Consider the following 15,424-nt stretch of genomic DNA (forward strand, 5'->3'; position numbering starts at 1 on the left):
AATCATCAACTATTGAACTAATTATTTTATGCAAATGCACCCTGTATTTTTTGTACAGTTTCTTTTTTAAGTTTAAATTGTATGTTAACAAAACGTCATTCTTAAACATTTTTGTAAAGAATTGACTCAGAAGCGCTCATTGAGGAGAAGGGAGCGTATGTGATAGAAACTCGAAATTCCACAAAAAATCTCAAAAGCATTTCACAAAAGATGCAAGAGCTTCTTCTTGCTTAGAGTGAAATTTTGTATTTTTTGAGTTTGAGGTTGAATTATATTAATAAATGCACTCTTTCACTTTTTCATATTCCAAGTTATTATTCCAAGTCATTTTTATTTTATTTGATATCAAAAACCAATATTTTTATTCGAAATAGGATTCAAAATCACTTATTGAACGTCAAAAACTACCACCCATTCAAAATAGACTGCCTCCATCCTGAGAAGAACGGGCGCAAGAAACTCAGTGGGGTTTTTTTTTATAAAAACATGGATTACAATGTAATATCGTACAATAAACATTTATAAATAAAGAACCTGAGGGTGTTCACTTCATTCCCAGTCTGTTAAGAAAATCGTTTATGTTATTGTAGCCTTTTCCTTTTCACAAAGTTTTTGTAACTATTAATTATTTTAAATTTCGTAACACATTTGTTTTGTACATTTCCTGGCATCATAATATTGTAAAAGCATATACATCGCTAGATAAAAGACTTACTAACTCAACTTAACCGCTTAGTAGGCATAACAAGTTTATGTTTGTTCCTCGTGTTAACATTATAATTGTCACAGTTTCTAGCAAATTCCTCAATGTACTTATAAACATATAGAACATAATCAAGAATATATTGAGAAGCAACAGTCAAAAGTCAAGATAAATTTTTCTATTAATGCAATTTCTCCTTTCTCCTAAAGAATTTAGGACCTAGGTTATAAATTGCGCGAATAGCTCTCTTCTGCAGCACAAATATGGTATTAATATCGGCCGCACTGCCCCATATACTATATACCATAGGACATAAGATAACATACCATAGGACATAACTACTGTTATAATTATTCAAATACAAGGTTTAGAATTTTACTGAAACACTACATCTATATTTTTATATTCACCTTATCTTTCCAACAACAACCTCAGTATTAAAAAAGGGTAATTGACCAAAGTGGTCTGACCCGAGGTTGTTATTATAGACTAGGACAAAGATTTATAATAAGTGGTTAATATACTAACAATGCAGACGGTATCGAATATCTAATTTCAGGGAAACCGCTCATATTAAGGCACTTCTACGAGTTCTTAGTAATGACAGTGAAACATTATGACGAGACTCGTCGCGAATTTGTATTAACCCTTTATATACTTGCTACACTAAATTAGCTTCTATATACAGTTATTAAAGTTACATGTTCGAAAATTTTGAGTGCTCTTCAATTTTATGTTGAAACGCACATGTTACAACGAAATGGGCTGAACTTTTTACAGCTTGAGTCTAAGAAAGTCGATAAGGCAGTAATCTCATTGAGACGAGAGTTTGTGAAGTAATCAACATTCGAGAACTTTCTGTATACTCGCTCGATAAACTTTTATAATGGCTACTAGTGGAGATGTTATTTGGAAAAATACATCTACTTAGCATTATTGAAGGCATAGGAAATAGATTAGAAGAGTGTACTTTTTACTTGATGATTAACAGAAGTTCGAGATATTGTTTACTTTCGTGCCAATTTAGTACCTTCTTATTTTATAGTCGTTTCTTATTAACTCGATTCATTTGACCGCGTGCAACACAGAGCAGCTTGAATTGTCGGGGACACTGGCTCACTGGCTCTGTGAACGGCTGGATCACTTGGCGTGGCGTAGAGACGTCGCTTCATTGTGTGTCTTCTACTGCATTTACCACGGGGAGTGTCCCGCTTTTAACCTTGCACGACACGCCACAAGTTAGGATATCATATTCACCATCTGTGGTGGTCCTCCACAGTGCGGTTTCAAGGAGCTTTCTTCTACGTACAACAAAGCTGTGGAAATTATTTCGTTCATTCATATTTAGTTCATTCCGGGGGGATACTACATGGGTACCTTAAAAGAAAAGCGCACCTTTCTTAAAGGTCGGCAACGCTCCTGTTCTGGTGCTGCAAGAGAATGCAGGCGGCGATGATCACTTAACACCTGGTGACCTGTACGCTCGTTTGTCCTCCATAAAAAAAGTCGTAAACAAACTTATATTAATTTAACTCTTCCTTTAACATAATTACATAATTTCCATTCAATAAATCTACGCTGTTAGAAGAAATTGAATAATGACAACAGACCTTCATAGTCGTTAACTTAAACAAAGAAACGGATGACAGAATGCCTCCCCACACACGTAGTTATCAATAGAAACTACCAATTATAACTTAAATAATGTCTCACTCTATTGGAGCAGAACTACGAGTGCCTTGCTCCTTCTAACTGATCCGGTTTGTATTTTAAAGAGAAAATCGTTGCTGTACGACAACTTTGGCAATATTAAAGGCATTTATTTCGCAAATCGATTCCTGTAGCATTCTTTTTGATGTCATTTCTAATATACTAGACACTACTAGGTTTTAGAAACAAATGGCGCTCTGAGAGAGAAGAGGCGACGCAAGAAACTCTCCCAGCATTTTTTTTGCGCTCATTTTATGTAATATGATTCGTAACGCATCACGCGTAGCGCACCGCGATAAGAACTTAAGCAGTCTTCAACTTAATGGAATATCTCATCATATATTTATCACCAGATAGCATGATTGTATTCTCGTTTTTATTTTTTATTTGATCTCGTTTTTATTTTTTTATTTGATTGTAAGTATACATATAAGTAGTATATTCTGTTAATTCCTTATGCCTTTAATCACTTGTTCTAATACATTTTATAATGAGGTCATTGTTGAATTACAAAATAAAATAAAATATCACCAAATCAATTTGTGAAGAATGTGTGCTAAAATTTTAAGATACACATACAGAACAGTCCACAAATTGTGAACCCTGTTTTTCTTGAATTTGGTTGAACAACATGTACAATTGCAAATTGTTCTGTTCTATTTAAAGCTAAAAAACATATTTTTTTATTTAGTTCTTTGTTTCATCAAATGTCAATGGAATCTAATATTTTATGTGCGTCAATTTTTAATTATTCCAGTGATCCAGATGACAATAGACTGTTATATTACAAACTATTACAAATCCTGTAAAAAACATGAAATATTTCCAGAAATGATATACTTTAAATTATTTTCAAATAAATACAAGTTATGTATATGTATATGTATGTATTTAGTTTAATTTAAATTGTTTGTTATAAAATAATCTATGTGTTTCTTAGTTTGTACAAAAGTAGGTGACTACCTAAACAACCCCCTAGATAACAGTATTATTTGGAAGATTATAGAACAAATAACTTCCAATAGGAAACAGACAAAGCAATAGGAAACAAAAGTCGGTTGGAGAGCCATAAAGTTGACTGAAGTATTTCGTGTCCCCTCGGAGCTATGGACCGTATGTGAAAACGAACGTACTCCTTAGGGAGTTCTGAACAGAATGGATGCAGTTTGTGTTCACTGACGACGCCGAGTTTGTGAAGTCTACGAACTTGCAGATAACTCTTTGTGGAGTTGAGTTTTCTAGGTGCCTTAATAAATAAAGATCGAATGAGCTCCAGGTGAGAAAAAGTTATCAGACTACCCCCACTAATATGATTGAATTCGTAATATAATTATTGACTAACGGCGGAAGGAGGTACATAGATCAAAAGAGACGCAAGTTATTAAAATTAATTAAAAAAGGGTTTTTACTCATCAATTTCAAACCAGAAAATTATGTTTTGTCTTTCAATAATGAATTGTGTCATCTGCTTTTTATCTGTTTTTTTGACGCTTGTTTTATATTGTCAAACAGGATGTCAACAATGATAGGACATGGGTACCTTCAAAATAAGCGCGTACACCTTCCTTAAAGGCCGGCAACGCTCCTGTGATACCTCTGGTGTTGCAAGAGATTGTGGGCGGCGGTGATCACTTAACACCAGGTGACTCGTTCGCTCATACTATTCCATTAAAAAAAAACGAATTAATTTGCCTAATTACGAATTATATCTATAATATCGACAAACAAATCGCGAGTGTAAGACGTAGGTTGTAACGCACACTAAAGTAATAAACCTGGCCTGTTTTCATCAGTTGTCTAGGAACAAGAGGCTCTATTTAGATGTACAAATTATCTAAGGTCTTTATTACATAATACTATTTCGTTTAATAATTCATAGTATATGATAAAATGTTATTAGTTTTAGCTTTCTACACAACTTCATGTAAGGTTTCATGTCAAATCACTCAACTTCCGTACGCGCAATTTGCTTAAAAATTTATTGTTTGTTATTTATGTAGTTCGTATCATTCAAATTGGCGAGTAAGAAGAATCAAGGACTATGACAAGGACATCGTTAGTTCAAGTTTCATTGAGTTGATAGGAGTGAGCATTCTTAAAACGTCTCAATAAATATGACGGCCAGTCACATCGCCAGGGTTAACATTTAACACGACAGCAAGTAAAACTTTTGATTAAATCTAAATTAAACTACTACATTAAATTATCAAACAAATTAATTGTAACGAAAAAATAGGTTCATGCCTATCCCTTTTGCATCATTATGAGCCGGAAGACGTCCACTGCTGAACAAAGGCCTCCCCCAAAGTTTTCCACGACGATAGGTCCTGCGTTGCCTTTCTCCAATGTATTCCGGGGATCTTGACCAGATCGTCGGTCCATCTTGTCTCACCTTCCAACACTGCGTCTTTTGGTACGTGGTCGCTATACGAGGATTTTACTGCCCCAACGGCAATCTGTCCGTCGAACTATGTGCCCTTCCCACTGCCACTTCAGTTTCGCAATCATTTGGACTATGTCCTCTTCCTCTTCGTTCTGATTTTTTAACATTTAACAAGTTCCACATTGAAATTTGATATTAATTTTGTCCTTTTTTCATTTTTACTGATAGACAAACAACGTAATCTTATTCCCTTCTTATTTCCATTATACAGAGTCCTAAAACATTTACAAAACCGTAATTTTTTTTACACGAATGACTAATGTGACTTAGAAATTTTGCACTGGCAAATTTATATTTTACGCAAAGCTAATAAAGTAATATTTGAATAATGTTCAACTCGTCTACACTGAATCTATTTAATTTGAACTAAAGAGCCCTCTGAAATTCCCTTGCTCATTTTAACAGCGATTGTTGGCTACGCATACAAAGATATATAGTTTCTAAATGGTTCATTTGTATTCACCTTAAAAATATAATCAGCACTTTTTATTTCAATTATTTCAATGGTCTTTTGATTGCAGGCAATGTCCTTCCATCTAACAAAGATTATAAAATTTAATTATTATAAAATATGCCATTTAGTTCGATGACTTTTGCCATGTTATTGGAAGTGATGTGATCCTGATGAGTTGGTGTAGATATTTTGGGACATCTGATCAATAAAATGCGACAAGTACTTTTAGCAGAAATGAAGTGTTTATTGAAATGAAATGAAATGAAATGAAATTAATTTATTGCGTCGAATACAGTATACTTTATAGATATTAAATTTATTGTATTGTCTTCTATTCGGCTAATTTAAATTAGCATGCAAAACGTTTACTTTTATTACTTTTGTTTGTTTACTTTAATATAAAAAATCCTTAACACTATATTTTTTTGTCAATAACCATTTAAACAGGAAAGAAACTTAAACAGAAAGGTTTGGATGTTAACACTGGCTTAATAATTCTGAAGAATGTGAAATAGGTAAAGATATGAAGGCCAGGGTTAAATATCGGATGCATTAACGCCAGCTAAACTCTATTAATTTATGCTGCGTGGCTAAATATATGTGTGGTCTAGCACTACCTCGATGAAAGACTACAACCTTTCTGTATATCAATTCCACCCACTTTCTCTTAACTACTGCTTTAATCTCATCAGTTATTCTAACCGACATTATAAGCTCATAATGAACAATGCCCTTTCTATCTAACTTATTGCGAGTTATCCCCGGTTTTGCCACAATCTGTGGAGCCTGACCGAAATTTGACCACGACCATTTTTTGAAGATTTATTGTTTGGTCGCAGTATTCACAACAAGCGTAATTAGAAGAAAAAAAGAAAAAGAATTTACTTCTCGGATAGCTCTCAATATTATATATATACTGGCGAGGTAAGTCTGAAGAAAAAGTGCTTCAGAACTGCTCGACCAACTGATTAGCTATCATCATCATCATCATCATCTTCAGCCGGAAGACGTCCACTGCTGGACAAAGGACTCCCCCAAAGATTTCCACGAATCATCCAACGTATTCCAGCGATCTTGACAGGATCGCCGGTCCATCTCGTGGGGAGCCTACCAACACTGCGTCTTCCGGACGTGGTCGCCATTCGAGTCCGTCCGTCGAACTGTGTGCCTTGCCCACTGCCACTTAGTTTCGCAATCGTTAGGACTATGTCGGTTACTTTGGTTCTCCTTAATATGAATAGCTATAGATACGTCCAAATTTTATAATATACAGGATACCATTATGCCTATTTCTTATACATACGCCTTAATAAGTCTAGGTTTTATGGCAACTATTTATTATACAACGACAATGAAAAATATTTTTTAATTTAAACTCAAATTCAAAACTTATTATTCTTGTAGATTATAATTTATTTAACTTATATTTTTTGTTGTCTGGTTTTACGTCTGTCAAGCCAATTTTGAGCTGTCAAACATTTACCGTGAAAAAGTACATTAAATCCGCGCAAACGTTAGAAAAAAATTACATTCATTATTAAACAAACTAGCCCCGTAATAGAGAACTGTGAATGTGATAAATTATAGTTAAAACCATCACCATCTTACCAGAAAACATCAAAAAAACCTCCAAATTTATCAATACGTATCTATAGCTAAGTACCGCCAAGTTTGACATTTTAATTTATTCCGACAGTGACAGTCAATCAAACATTCGCTCACTGATACAATAGACAACAACCTGCATTTTGACATTTCGGTGCTGCCAGCCGAAATAAATTCCAACCAAGTTAGCCAAAATTGAGAAATGGAGGAACTCATGGAAAAGTTGGTGCAGAAAATGGAGGAGCAGTTTAAAAAACAAACATTGACTGTCACTGAAAAAATAACTTAAAGTCTTAACTTAAAACTTAAAGTAAAAAGGGCACGATGGAAGAAAAACTGAAACCTCTTGTGGAAGAAAACCAAAAATTAAAACAAGAAGTAGAAGTATTAAAAAACAAGATTAATGTTCTGGAAAGGAGTACAAGAAAGAATAATCTTATCCTACATAGATTAAAAGAAGATGAAAAAAGCTATCTGGAACTCGTAAATTTGGTTTTAGAGAGCTTAAACAAAACCATCGAAGACAGTCAGAATAACTGGGACAAGTGGAAAATTAGCTATGCCACAAGAATCGGGAAAAGAGGACAGGAAAAACGTAGGCCTGTCTTGATAACAGTTACACTGGAATGGCAAAGGATGGAACTGTTCAGAAACAAAAAAGTTCCCCCCAAAAACATGTATATAACGGAAGACTATCAAAAGGTATTAAACAAAAGAAAGGAGTAAAAAAACAAACGACAAGAAGAAATTAAGAGAAGAAAACTAGCATTCATTCGCCATAGAAAATTTTTATAACACACTCTCTGACTCGGTGGAAAATATTCTAACAATCACCTCATAGTCATGGGAGATCTGAATGCACGGATTTGAACTAGAATAACGGAAGAAGAATTAATAATGGGATGTCACGGACATGGAAAACGAAGTGCCAACGGCCAAGTATTAATAAACATTTATTAGAACAAAACCTGTCAATACTTAACTCATTCTATAAGAAGAAACCAAAATCTAAATGGACGTGGAGATCTCCAGGAGGCGATTACAAAAAAAGGAAATTGATTATATATTAACCAACAAGGTGAAATCGTTTCAAGATACGCATGTTATCCAAAAACTAAACTTCAACACCAATCATCGAATGGTGCGCAGCTGTTTAACCTTAAAACCATCAAAAATATCTAGGAAACATATTATCCGAAAACAGCTGCTCTCTCGCGATTACGATTCTAACGAAGTTGATACCTGCTCTGTAAAGTCACTGTTGGAAATCGCTAACTCTAGTCTAAATTTAAAAGAAAAATATAACAAAATGGAATCAAAACTAAAAGAAGTTGTAAAAATGAACCCAAACCGTAACAAGCCTAACCAACCAAGCGAAAGAACTTTGGAGTTACTAAAGGAAAGAAGATCACTAATAAACAAACAGGAAAGTAAAGGAACTCTAAGTAAAATAGTAAAACTTAATAAACAGATAAGATAAAGTATGAAAGTGATAGAAAAGTAAAAAGATTAGAAAAACACATTTTAAGAACAGGAGGAGTCAAGAAAGCTCTAAAAAAACTAAGGGAAAAAGGCAAAGAATGGGTTCCCAAACTAAAAACAAGGAAAACCAACATAACAGAGCGAAAAGAAATAAAACAAAAACTAGCTACAGACTTTTATAAAACCCTCTATTCTTATGAAAACACCTTAGAACATACAGACAAACTACTGGAAAATATGGGATTTGAAACTATATCTGAACAGGAACCAGTGATACTAAGGTCATAGGTGGCTAGGCTAAGGCTATAAACTCACAAAAGATGGAAACAGCACCGTTGAAGAAATAAGTTTGCCATTGAGAAAAATAATTAACAACATTCTTTGCACAGGCCACATCCCGAGTCAATGGGGTCATTCTTACATCATACTCATCCACAAAAAAGGCGCAAAAGATGATATCAAAAACTATTGACCGATAAGTCTCATATCAAATGTATACAAAGTCTTTGCAAAAGTGATACTGGGCCGAATTTCAAAAATTTTAGATGAGAACCAACCCATTGAGCAGGCAGGATTTCGAAAAAATTTCAGCACTATAGATCATATTCACACCATTAAACAAATTCTGGAAAAATGTAACGAATACCAGAAGTCTATCTATATTGCATTCATCGACTACTCAAAAGTCTTTGACAGCTTGATCCACTACTTCATCTGGTTAAGCCTGGAAGAACAAGGTATTAACAAAACTTACATAAATCTCATAAAAAATATTTACAGCATCAGCAGAAGTAGTGTAAGGTTAGAATTGACAGGCGACCCGTTCCCAATCAAGAGAGGCGCCAGACAAGGCGATCCATTATCACCAAAACTGTTCTCAGCAGTGTTGGAAAGTATATTTCGGAAGATAAACTGGGACGAATTGGGTATCAATATAAATGGCCGGAACTTAAACCACCATAGATACGCAGACGATCTAATCCTTCTAGAAAATGACCCCAAAAATTGAAAAAATGATCCAACAGCTAGCGAAGAACAGTGAGGAGGTGGGGCTAAGAATGAACCTGGAGAAAACGAAAGTTATGACCAACTCATCTCAGGTGGTGATTAAACTAGATGGGACACAGCTTGAATATGTAAGCGAATATGTTTACCTTGGACAAATAATATCCCCAGGGGACCAGATGACCAAAGAAATCCAAAAAAAGAATAGCAAACGGACGGAAGGAATTAAATATAAACATTAAAAGGAAAGCTTATACCACCTGTGTCATGTCATGTATAACTTATGGCTGTGAAACTTGGGCCCTCACTGAACAACATAGGAACAAGCTAGCAGTGTGCCAGCGGGCAATGGAGAGAAGTATGTTGGGTATAAAAATTAAAGATAGAATCTCTAGCTCAGAGATCAGTGAAAATACCAAAGTCCCTGACATACTTACTCGAATTGATCAACAAAAATGGAGATGGACAGGCCACATGCTACGCTGTAATGTCGAAATATGGTCTAAGCAAGTTACCCTTCGGTACGCGTAATGCCCCACGGTAAGCGTAACCAAGGACGACCCACAAGACGCTGGGAAGAGGAGCTCCGCTATACTCTTGGTACACACTGTTCTAGGTGGCTCTTGATCGAGTACATTGGAGAGAATTAGAGAAGGCCTTTGCCAATAGGCCCACCGAAATTAGAGATATAATTTAGATTTTTATGCATTTTATTTATTATTAGTATTTTTGTAAATTTTCGGAGAATAAAGGCTATTTTTATTTTATTTTTATTTTCTTAGAATCAAAAGATCTTTCGGGTTTCAAAAATTCACTATTTATTACCACTTCAGAAAAGTTGAGCTTTATTCGTTATCAAACCTTTTGTAAGTGACAAGAAACTCATTACCAATAAAGATTTAAAGTAAAGCAATATTTACAGTTTCATAAGAAAACTAGAGCTTTAGTAAAAATATACGGCAAGAAAGCCACTGCTATTCTTTTAAATAAATATTTATTATTTCATAAATTTTTCTGTAATTTTAAAAACAATGTATTAAGTTTTATCATTTTATATGGCTTGTTATAATAGGTGGCTATTTGTCAATTTCACTTCTAGTGTCAGTAATGCCGCGTGAACCCTTATTCCCTCTCATTTTGTGGTCAGAACTCGAATAGCTCGCCAACCCGTACTCTACGTGAATTAGAAATAAGTAGCATAATTATTATCTACATTTTATATCATTATTATATTAATCCGGATAACATTTCGTTGAAAATTCATACTGTTGTAAAAAGCTACAATTATTTAAAGAATTTCCGCAGAATACTGTAATTATGACATTTCTCGAAGTAAAAATAGATATGAGTGTTTGAGAAAACAATTCGGAGCCAGATTTAAACGACCCATTTTCTACAGTAAATTCCAACATAAATCGATAAAGGGCGGCTTCTTTCCTAGTATTGATTAGCCCAGAATATAATATGATGTTCTGTCGAAAGCTAGCCATTTGGAAAGTAGTCTATAACATTAGTAAACGTACATAATAAATTAAGATATACGTGGTTATCTTGGTGTTGATATAATATTTCAATATAATATAATGCGTTATTCTTCATAGATCTTTTAATCTTACAGATTTATCCTAAGAAGATTTAATGTCCTCATTTTAAAATTGGAACTTAATTCATTGTTGGATTCCGATATTTAAACGTCTGTCTGGACTTCATATCACTACGTGCCTGTCCCTATCTCGACGTGCGGGATATACAATATTATACAGTATAAAACTATAGAACTGTTTATGCAGTATCCAATTGGGGCAGTACTGCCACAGTTGTTTTTGTCACAACAGTGCATATGTCTCCATCACGTGAGCCTTTAACCGTTTCTCCCCTTTTTTAAATAAGAGGGCTTATATAAAAAATATGTAGATGATTCATATGATATATGATTCAGTATGCTGGCGAAACGTGCACTTTGCAAAAGGATGAAAAGAAGAAGATAGACGCTGTGGGTATGTGATGCTGGAGAAAAATGCTTGGAGTATCGTAGACCGAATTTTGTACAAAAATACAGATACTCCGTGAGTTTGATCACAAGCAGAGTTTATCTATAGACATAGTGGTGTCATGGCAGGGCAGCCCGTTGAGGGTAAATTGGAAGGCAGTAGACCGCGCAAGGTGATGCTGTGGACTAATCAAATCAAATCTGCTGAAACTCAAATGACCTCTATCAGAAAAAGGAAGCGATGAATCGTCAGGTGCATCTGCCCCTAGTAAAAATACTTATTGATAACCATGCTCTATCAAAATACGCTCTATCAAGAGCGTATCAGCGAAGATAAAAAAAGGTAATCGTTTATATACTATATAATCGACACTGATGAAATCGAAAATATACATTTTAATAAACTTTCTACAGCGCGGCTAGAGCTAACGTTTATGTAAGTATATAACAAGTTGACAGTACACGACAAAAGTAATTGGTTAAGTGAAGATAGATAAGAAAATAGCAGTCCAATTTAATTTGAGTTATTTGCTGTTTGAATGAAGCAATTTGAAGCCAATTCTATTGAATGTTTTATTGATGTCAGTTTATGATTGTAGAAGTATGTTATAAAAGGTTGGGCAATAGTTAAAATTCCATGGAAATAAAACTTACCATTAACATTAAAATAAAACTTATACTATAATAATAAACACACATTATCTACACCTAAAGTTAGGACTTATGTGAGCCTGTTCTTATGGTTGGTAGTTGATATATTTAATACATTATTTATTATATATAATATGTATTAAGTATATTAATTATTCAAATGTTTCCACCTACGGGGCTCAAACTCGGGACTCTTAGTTTATTAAGTCAGGGTCACAAACCACTGGATCATATGGATTATCAGAACAGAGTTCCCTAGTTACACGACTTAGCTAACACTTAATACTGAATTTTATAATAAATTAAAAACAGTATATTCTCTTATTAATATTTTTCACAAAGAATACTCCATAGTAATACTTAGAAAAAAAAATAACAAAAAAAATAAGATATAGATCGTATAGTGAGTGATAAAAATATGTGAAAACTTTGAAAGGACAACCTTTAAATAAAAATGGAAGTGTAGACAAAATTTTTTTTTTATTACTTTAACTCCCAATTATTATAAGCCTTGTAGGTGCCTTAAATATTGTTTAATATTTAGCTTTTCTGCGAGTAAATAACTGAAATTAAAATGAATGAAAGCTTAAGAGAAATAAAATAACTGTCCTTCTCCTAACGAATCTGTCCAATTCAAGATATTTCTTGTGTAATATTTGCTTTAGAATTTCATGTATATTCATGGAACCTCTGTTAATATTCATCGAAATGGAATTAATTTTTTCGACATTTCATTTAATAATATTCAGCAACGAACCAATTGTGAATTGATGAGATTTTTCTGTTAAATAAAGTTGCTATTAATATGAAAAATCGAAGATTAAAAGATTTCATTTAAAAGTAAATAAATTAATTATAAACTAGTTTGGCAATTCCGTACAAGTCATAATTAAAATTATATTTAACTGATTTCAATTTAGCGAACTACCTAGAAATATTTCATTGTGATTCTTTTTTCGGTAATAAGTTAATACGTTTATTAAATTATGTGAGTATGAGTACTTCATTTGATATTAATATTTGTAAGCTTCATAATAATTGCAAGATACAGCAGTATCTACCTTAAACGATAATGCTTTTAGAATTAATTAATTTTATATTAAATATTTTATTGTTGCTTGAATTAATGTAATTATCACTAGTGGATCGAATAAATAAATAAATAAAACCTTTTCGGCCTAACAAATAAACATGGTACAAAGTTATAACTGATAATAAACCAAGAACATGCAAAATGTTTACAAATAGACATTTTACATAAGATTGGCTTAATCGGACTTATAACGTTTCCCGCATTTAGTTGCAAGCCTGTCTGACATTCGGAAAACTTCAGAATTATCATTGTATTGAGTGTTGTCAGCGATATAGTAAACATATTGGATATTCTTAGTTTATTCTCAGGTATGTACTAAGTTTATTTGTAAGGCGGTTTATGTCGAAATTGTGTAATCTGCATTTCTTAGTTAGAAGCTTAGCAATATCAATCTTGGCACCGATCATTACCGTAAACACTGGTAAAAATCAGCCTGACATTGGCTGAATTATGGTGCCTCTTCCTCAGAAGTAAGAATATTAAGAATAGAATTGAATAGAACGTTAACATTTGACGATTCATTCTTTGCATAAATAATCGTCAAATAGTTACATAACAATAAACTTATTTTTTGCAAATTTGAGGGTAGTATTTGAAACCTGTGAAAATTTAGATATTTTTTATGGCAGGATCAATATCAAGTTTGAAACCTATTTGATTTTTACTATTAAAAAATGTAGTTATAATAATTTAATTTAAAATAAATAATAATGTCATATAAACCAGCAATAGCTAACAATCATTATTGCAATAACAATTATTATAACACTCGAAATAAGGGATTGCTTGTAACTAATTCTAGTAGGCTTCATAAGATACATAATAGCTTTAAGGGTAAATGTATACACTTCTACAATAAAGTCCCAGCCACTGTTCAGGCATTATCTATAAATAAATTTAAATGTTTTATAAAAAAATGGCTCTGTCGTAAATCCTATTACTCCACTGCTGAATATCTAAATGATCGGACAGCCTGGGACTAGATTGTGATTATTTTATAGCGATAGAAATGACTGTACAATATTGTATATGTTTATTGAAAAGAGCGCAAAAAAAAGAATGCTGGGAGAGTTTCTTGCGCCGCTTCTTCTCTCTCAGAGCGCCATTTGTTTCCGAAGTGGTAGTAGTATCTAGTAGTATAAGAAATGACATCAAAAAGAATTCTAAAGGAATCAATTTTGAGAAAATAAATGCATTTTATGCCGTTTATGCCTTTAATCTGAGCCAGCAATACCTTATAATGTCAACCAGCAATAGCTAACAATTTCATTTATTTTTAACATATTGGCACGATTGGAAAAAAAATATAAGTGTGAATTTTTTATGTTGAGCGCTCACAGCCCCGCGTTTTTCCAGCACCAAAAAGATATTCCATAGATCTCGCTCAAATATAGAGTGAAGTAATTTCTATATAACAAGAGATAGTTGTCCATGGTAACCATCACGTCAGAGTATTACAGATATTTGTATTCCAACTACTAGACAAAGATACTATATTTCTCTCTTTGCCATATCTGTTTTTTCTCAAGTAGTCATCATTTTGTGTAAGCATTTAAGATTTTTTTGTCGTTTTGCCTATACAATATAAAATCACTGTTGAAGTTTGTGTTCTATTATATAATCCAGAAATAAACAAAAAAAAAGATTGTCTTTGTTGCGACATGTTTCGACAAGCGATTCGTGGCAGTATATATTATTATATCATTTATCAAATCAAATAAAATCAAATCAAAATCAGTTTATTCACGTAGGTCACGGAAATGACTCTTATGAATGTCAAAAAAAAAACTCTTATTGAATCTACCGCTACTTCGTAAAGGGTTGAGCTAATGAGAAGAATTAGCAAGAAACTCATTGCCACTCTTTTATATCAAGATTTACAGATCATTTCAATTACAATATAATATGTAAAATGTAAAATGATGCAACAAACACACTCAAACGTCAAATAGTCAATGTCTTACACGAGTAAGTAAAAGAAAATTAATACAAAGGTATTGAGTACATAAATAAATAAACATGTATATATCCATACATATATAATATATATACTGGCATATATCTATAAAATACTGGCTTTATTTTTGATTTTCTATGCCAAGGATAGATAAATCTTATGGACGTATATATCTTAACACATAATTTTATGTAACATAAACCCCATACCAACTACAAAAAAGATTTTTTTGATCATAGATTATCAGCACAGAATGTAACACGATGTATTGCCGCGCGCCTAAAACATTCATTTTCTAGAGCATTTCAAGGTCCCAGAATCGATTTACTAA

This window comes from Leptidea sinapis, chromosome 12 (genome assembly GCF_905404315.1).
Source record: "Leptidea sinapis chromosome 12, ilLepSina1.1, whole genome shotgun sequence".
Lineage (NCBI taxonomy): Eukaryota > Metazoa > Arthropoda > Insecta > Lepidoptera > Pieridae > Leptidea > Leptidea sinapis.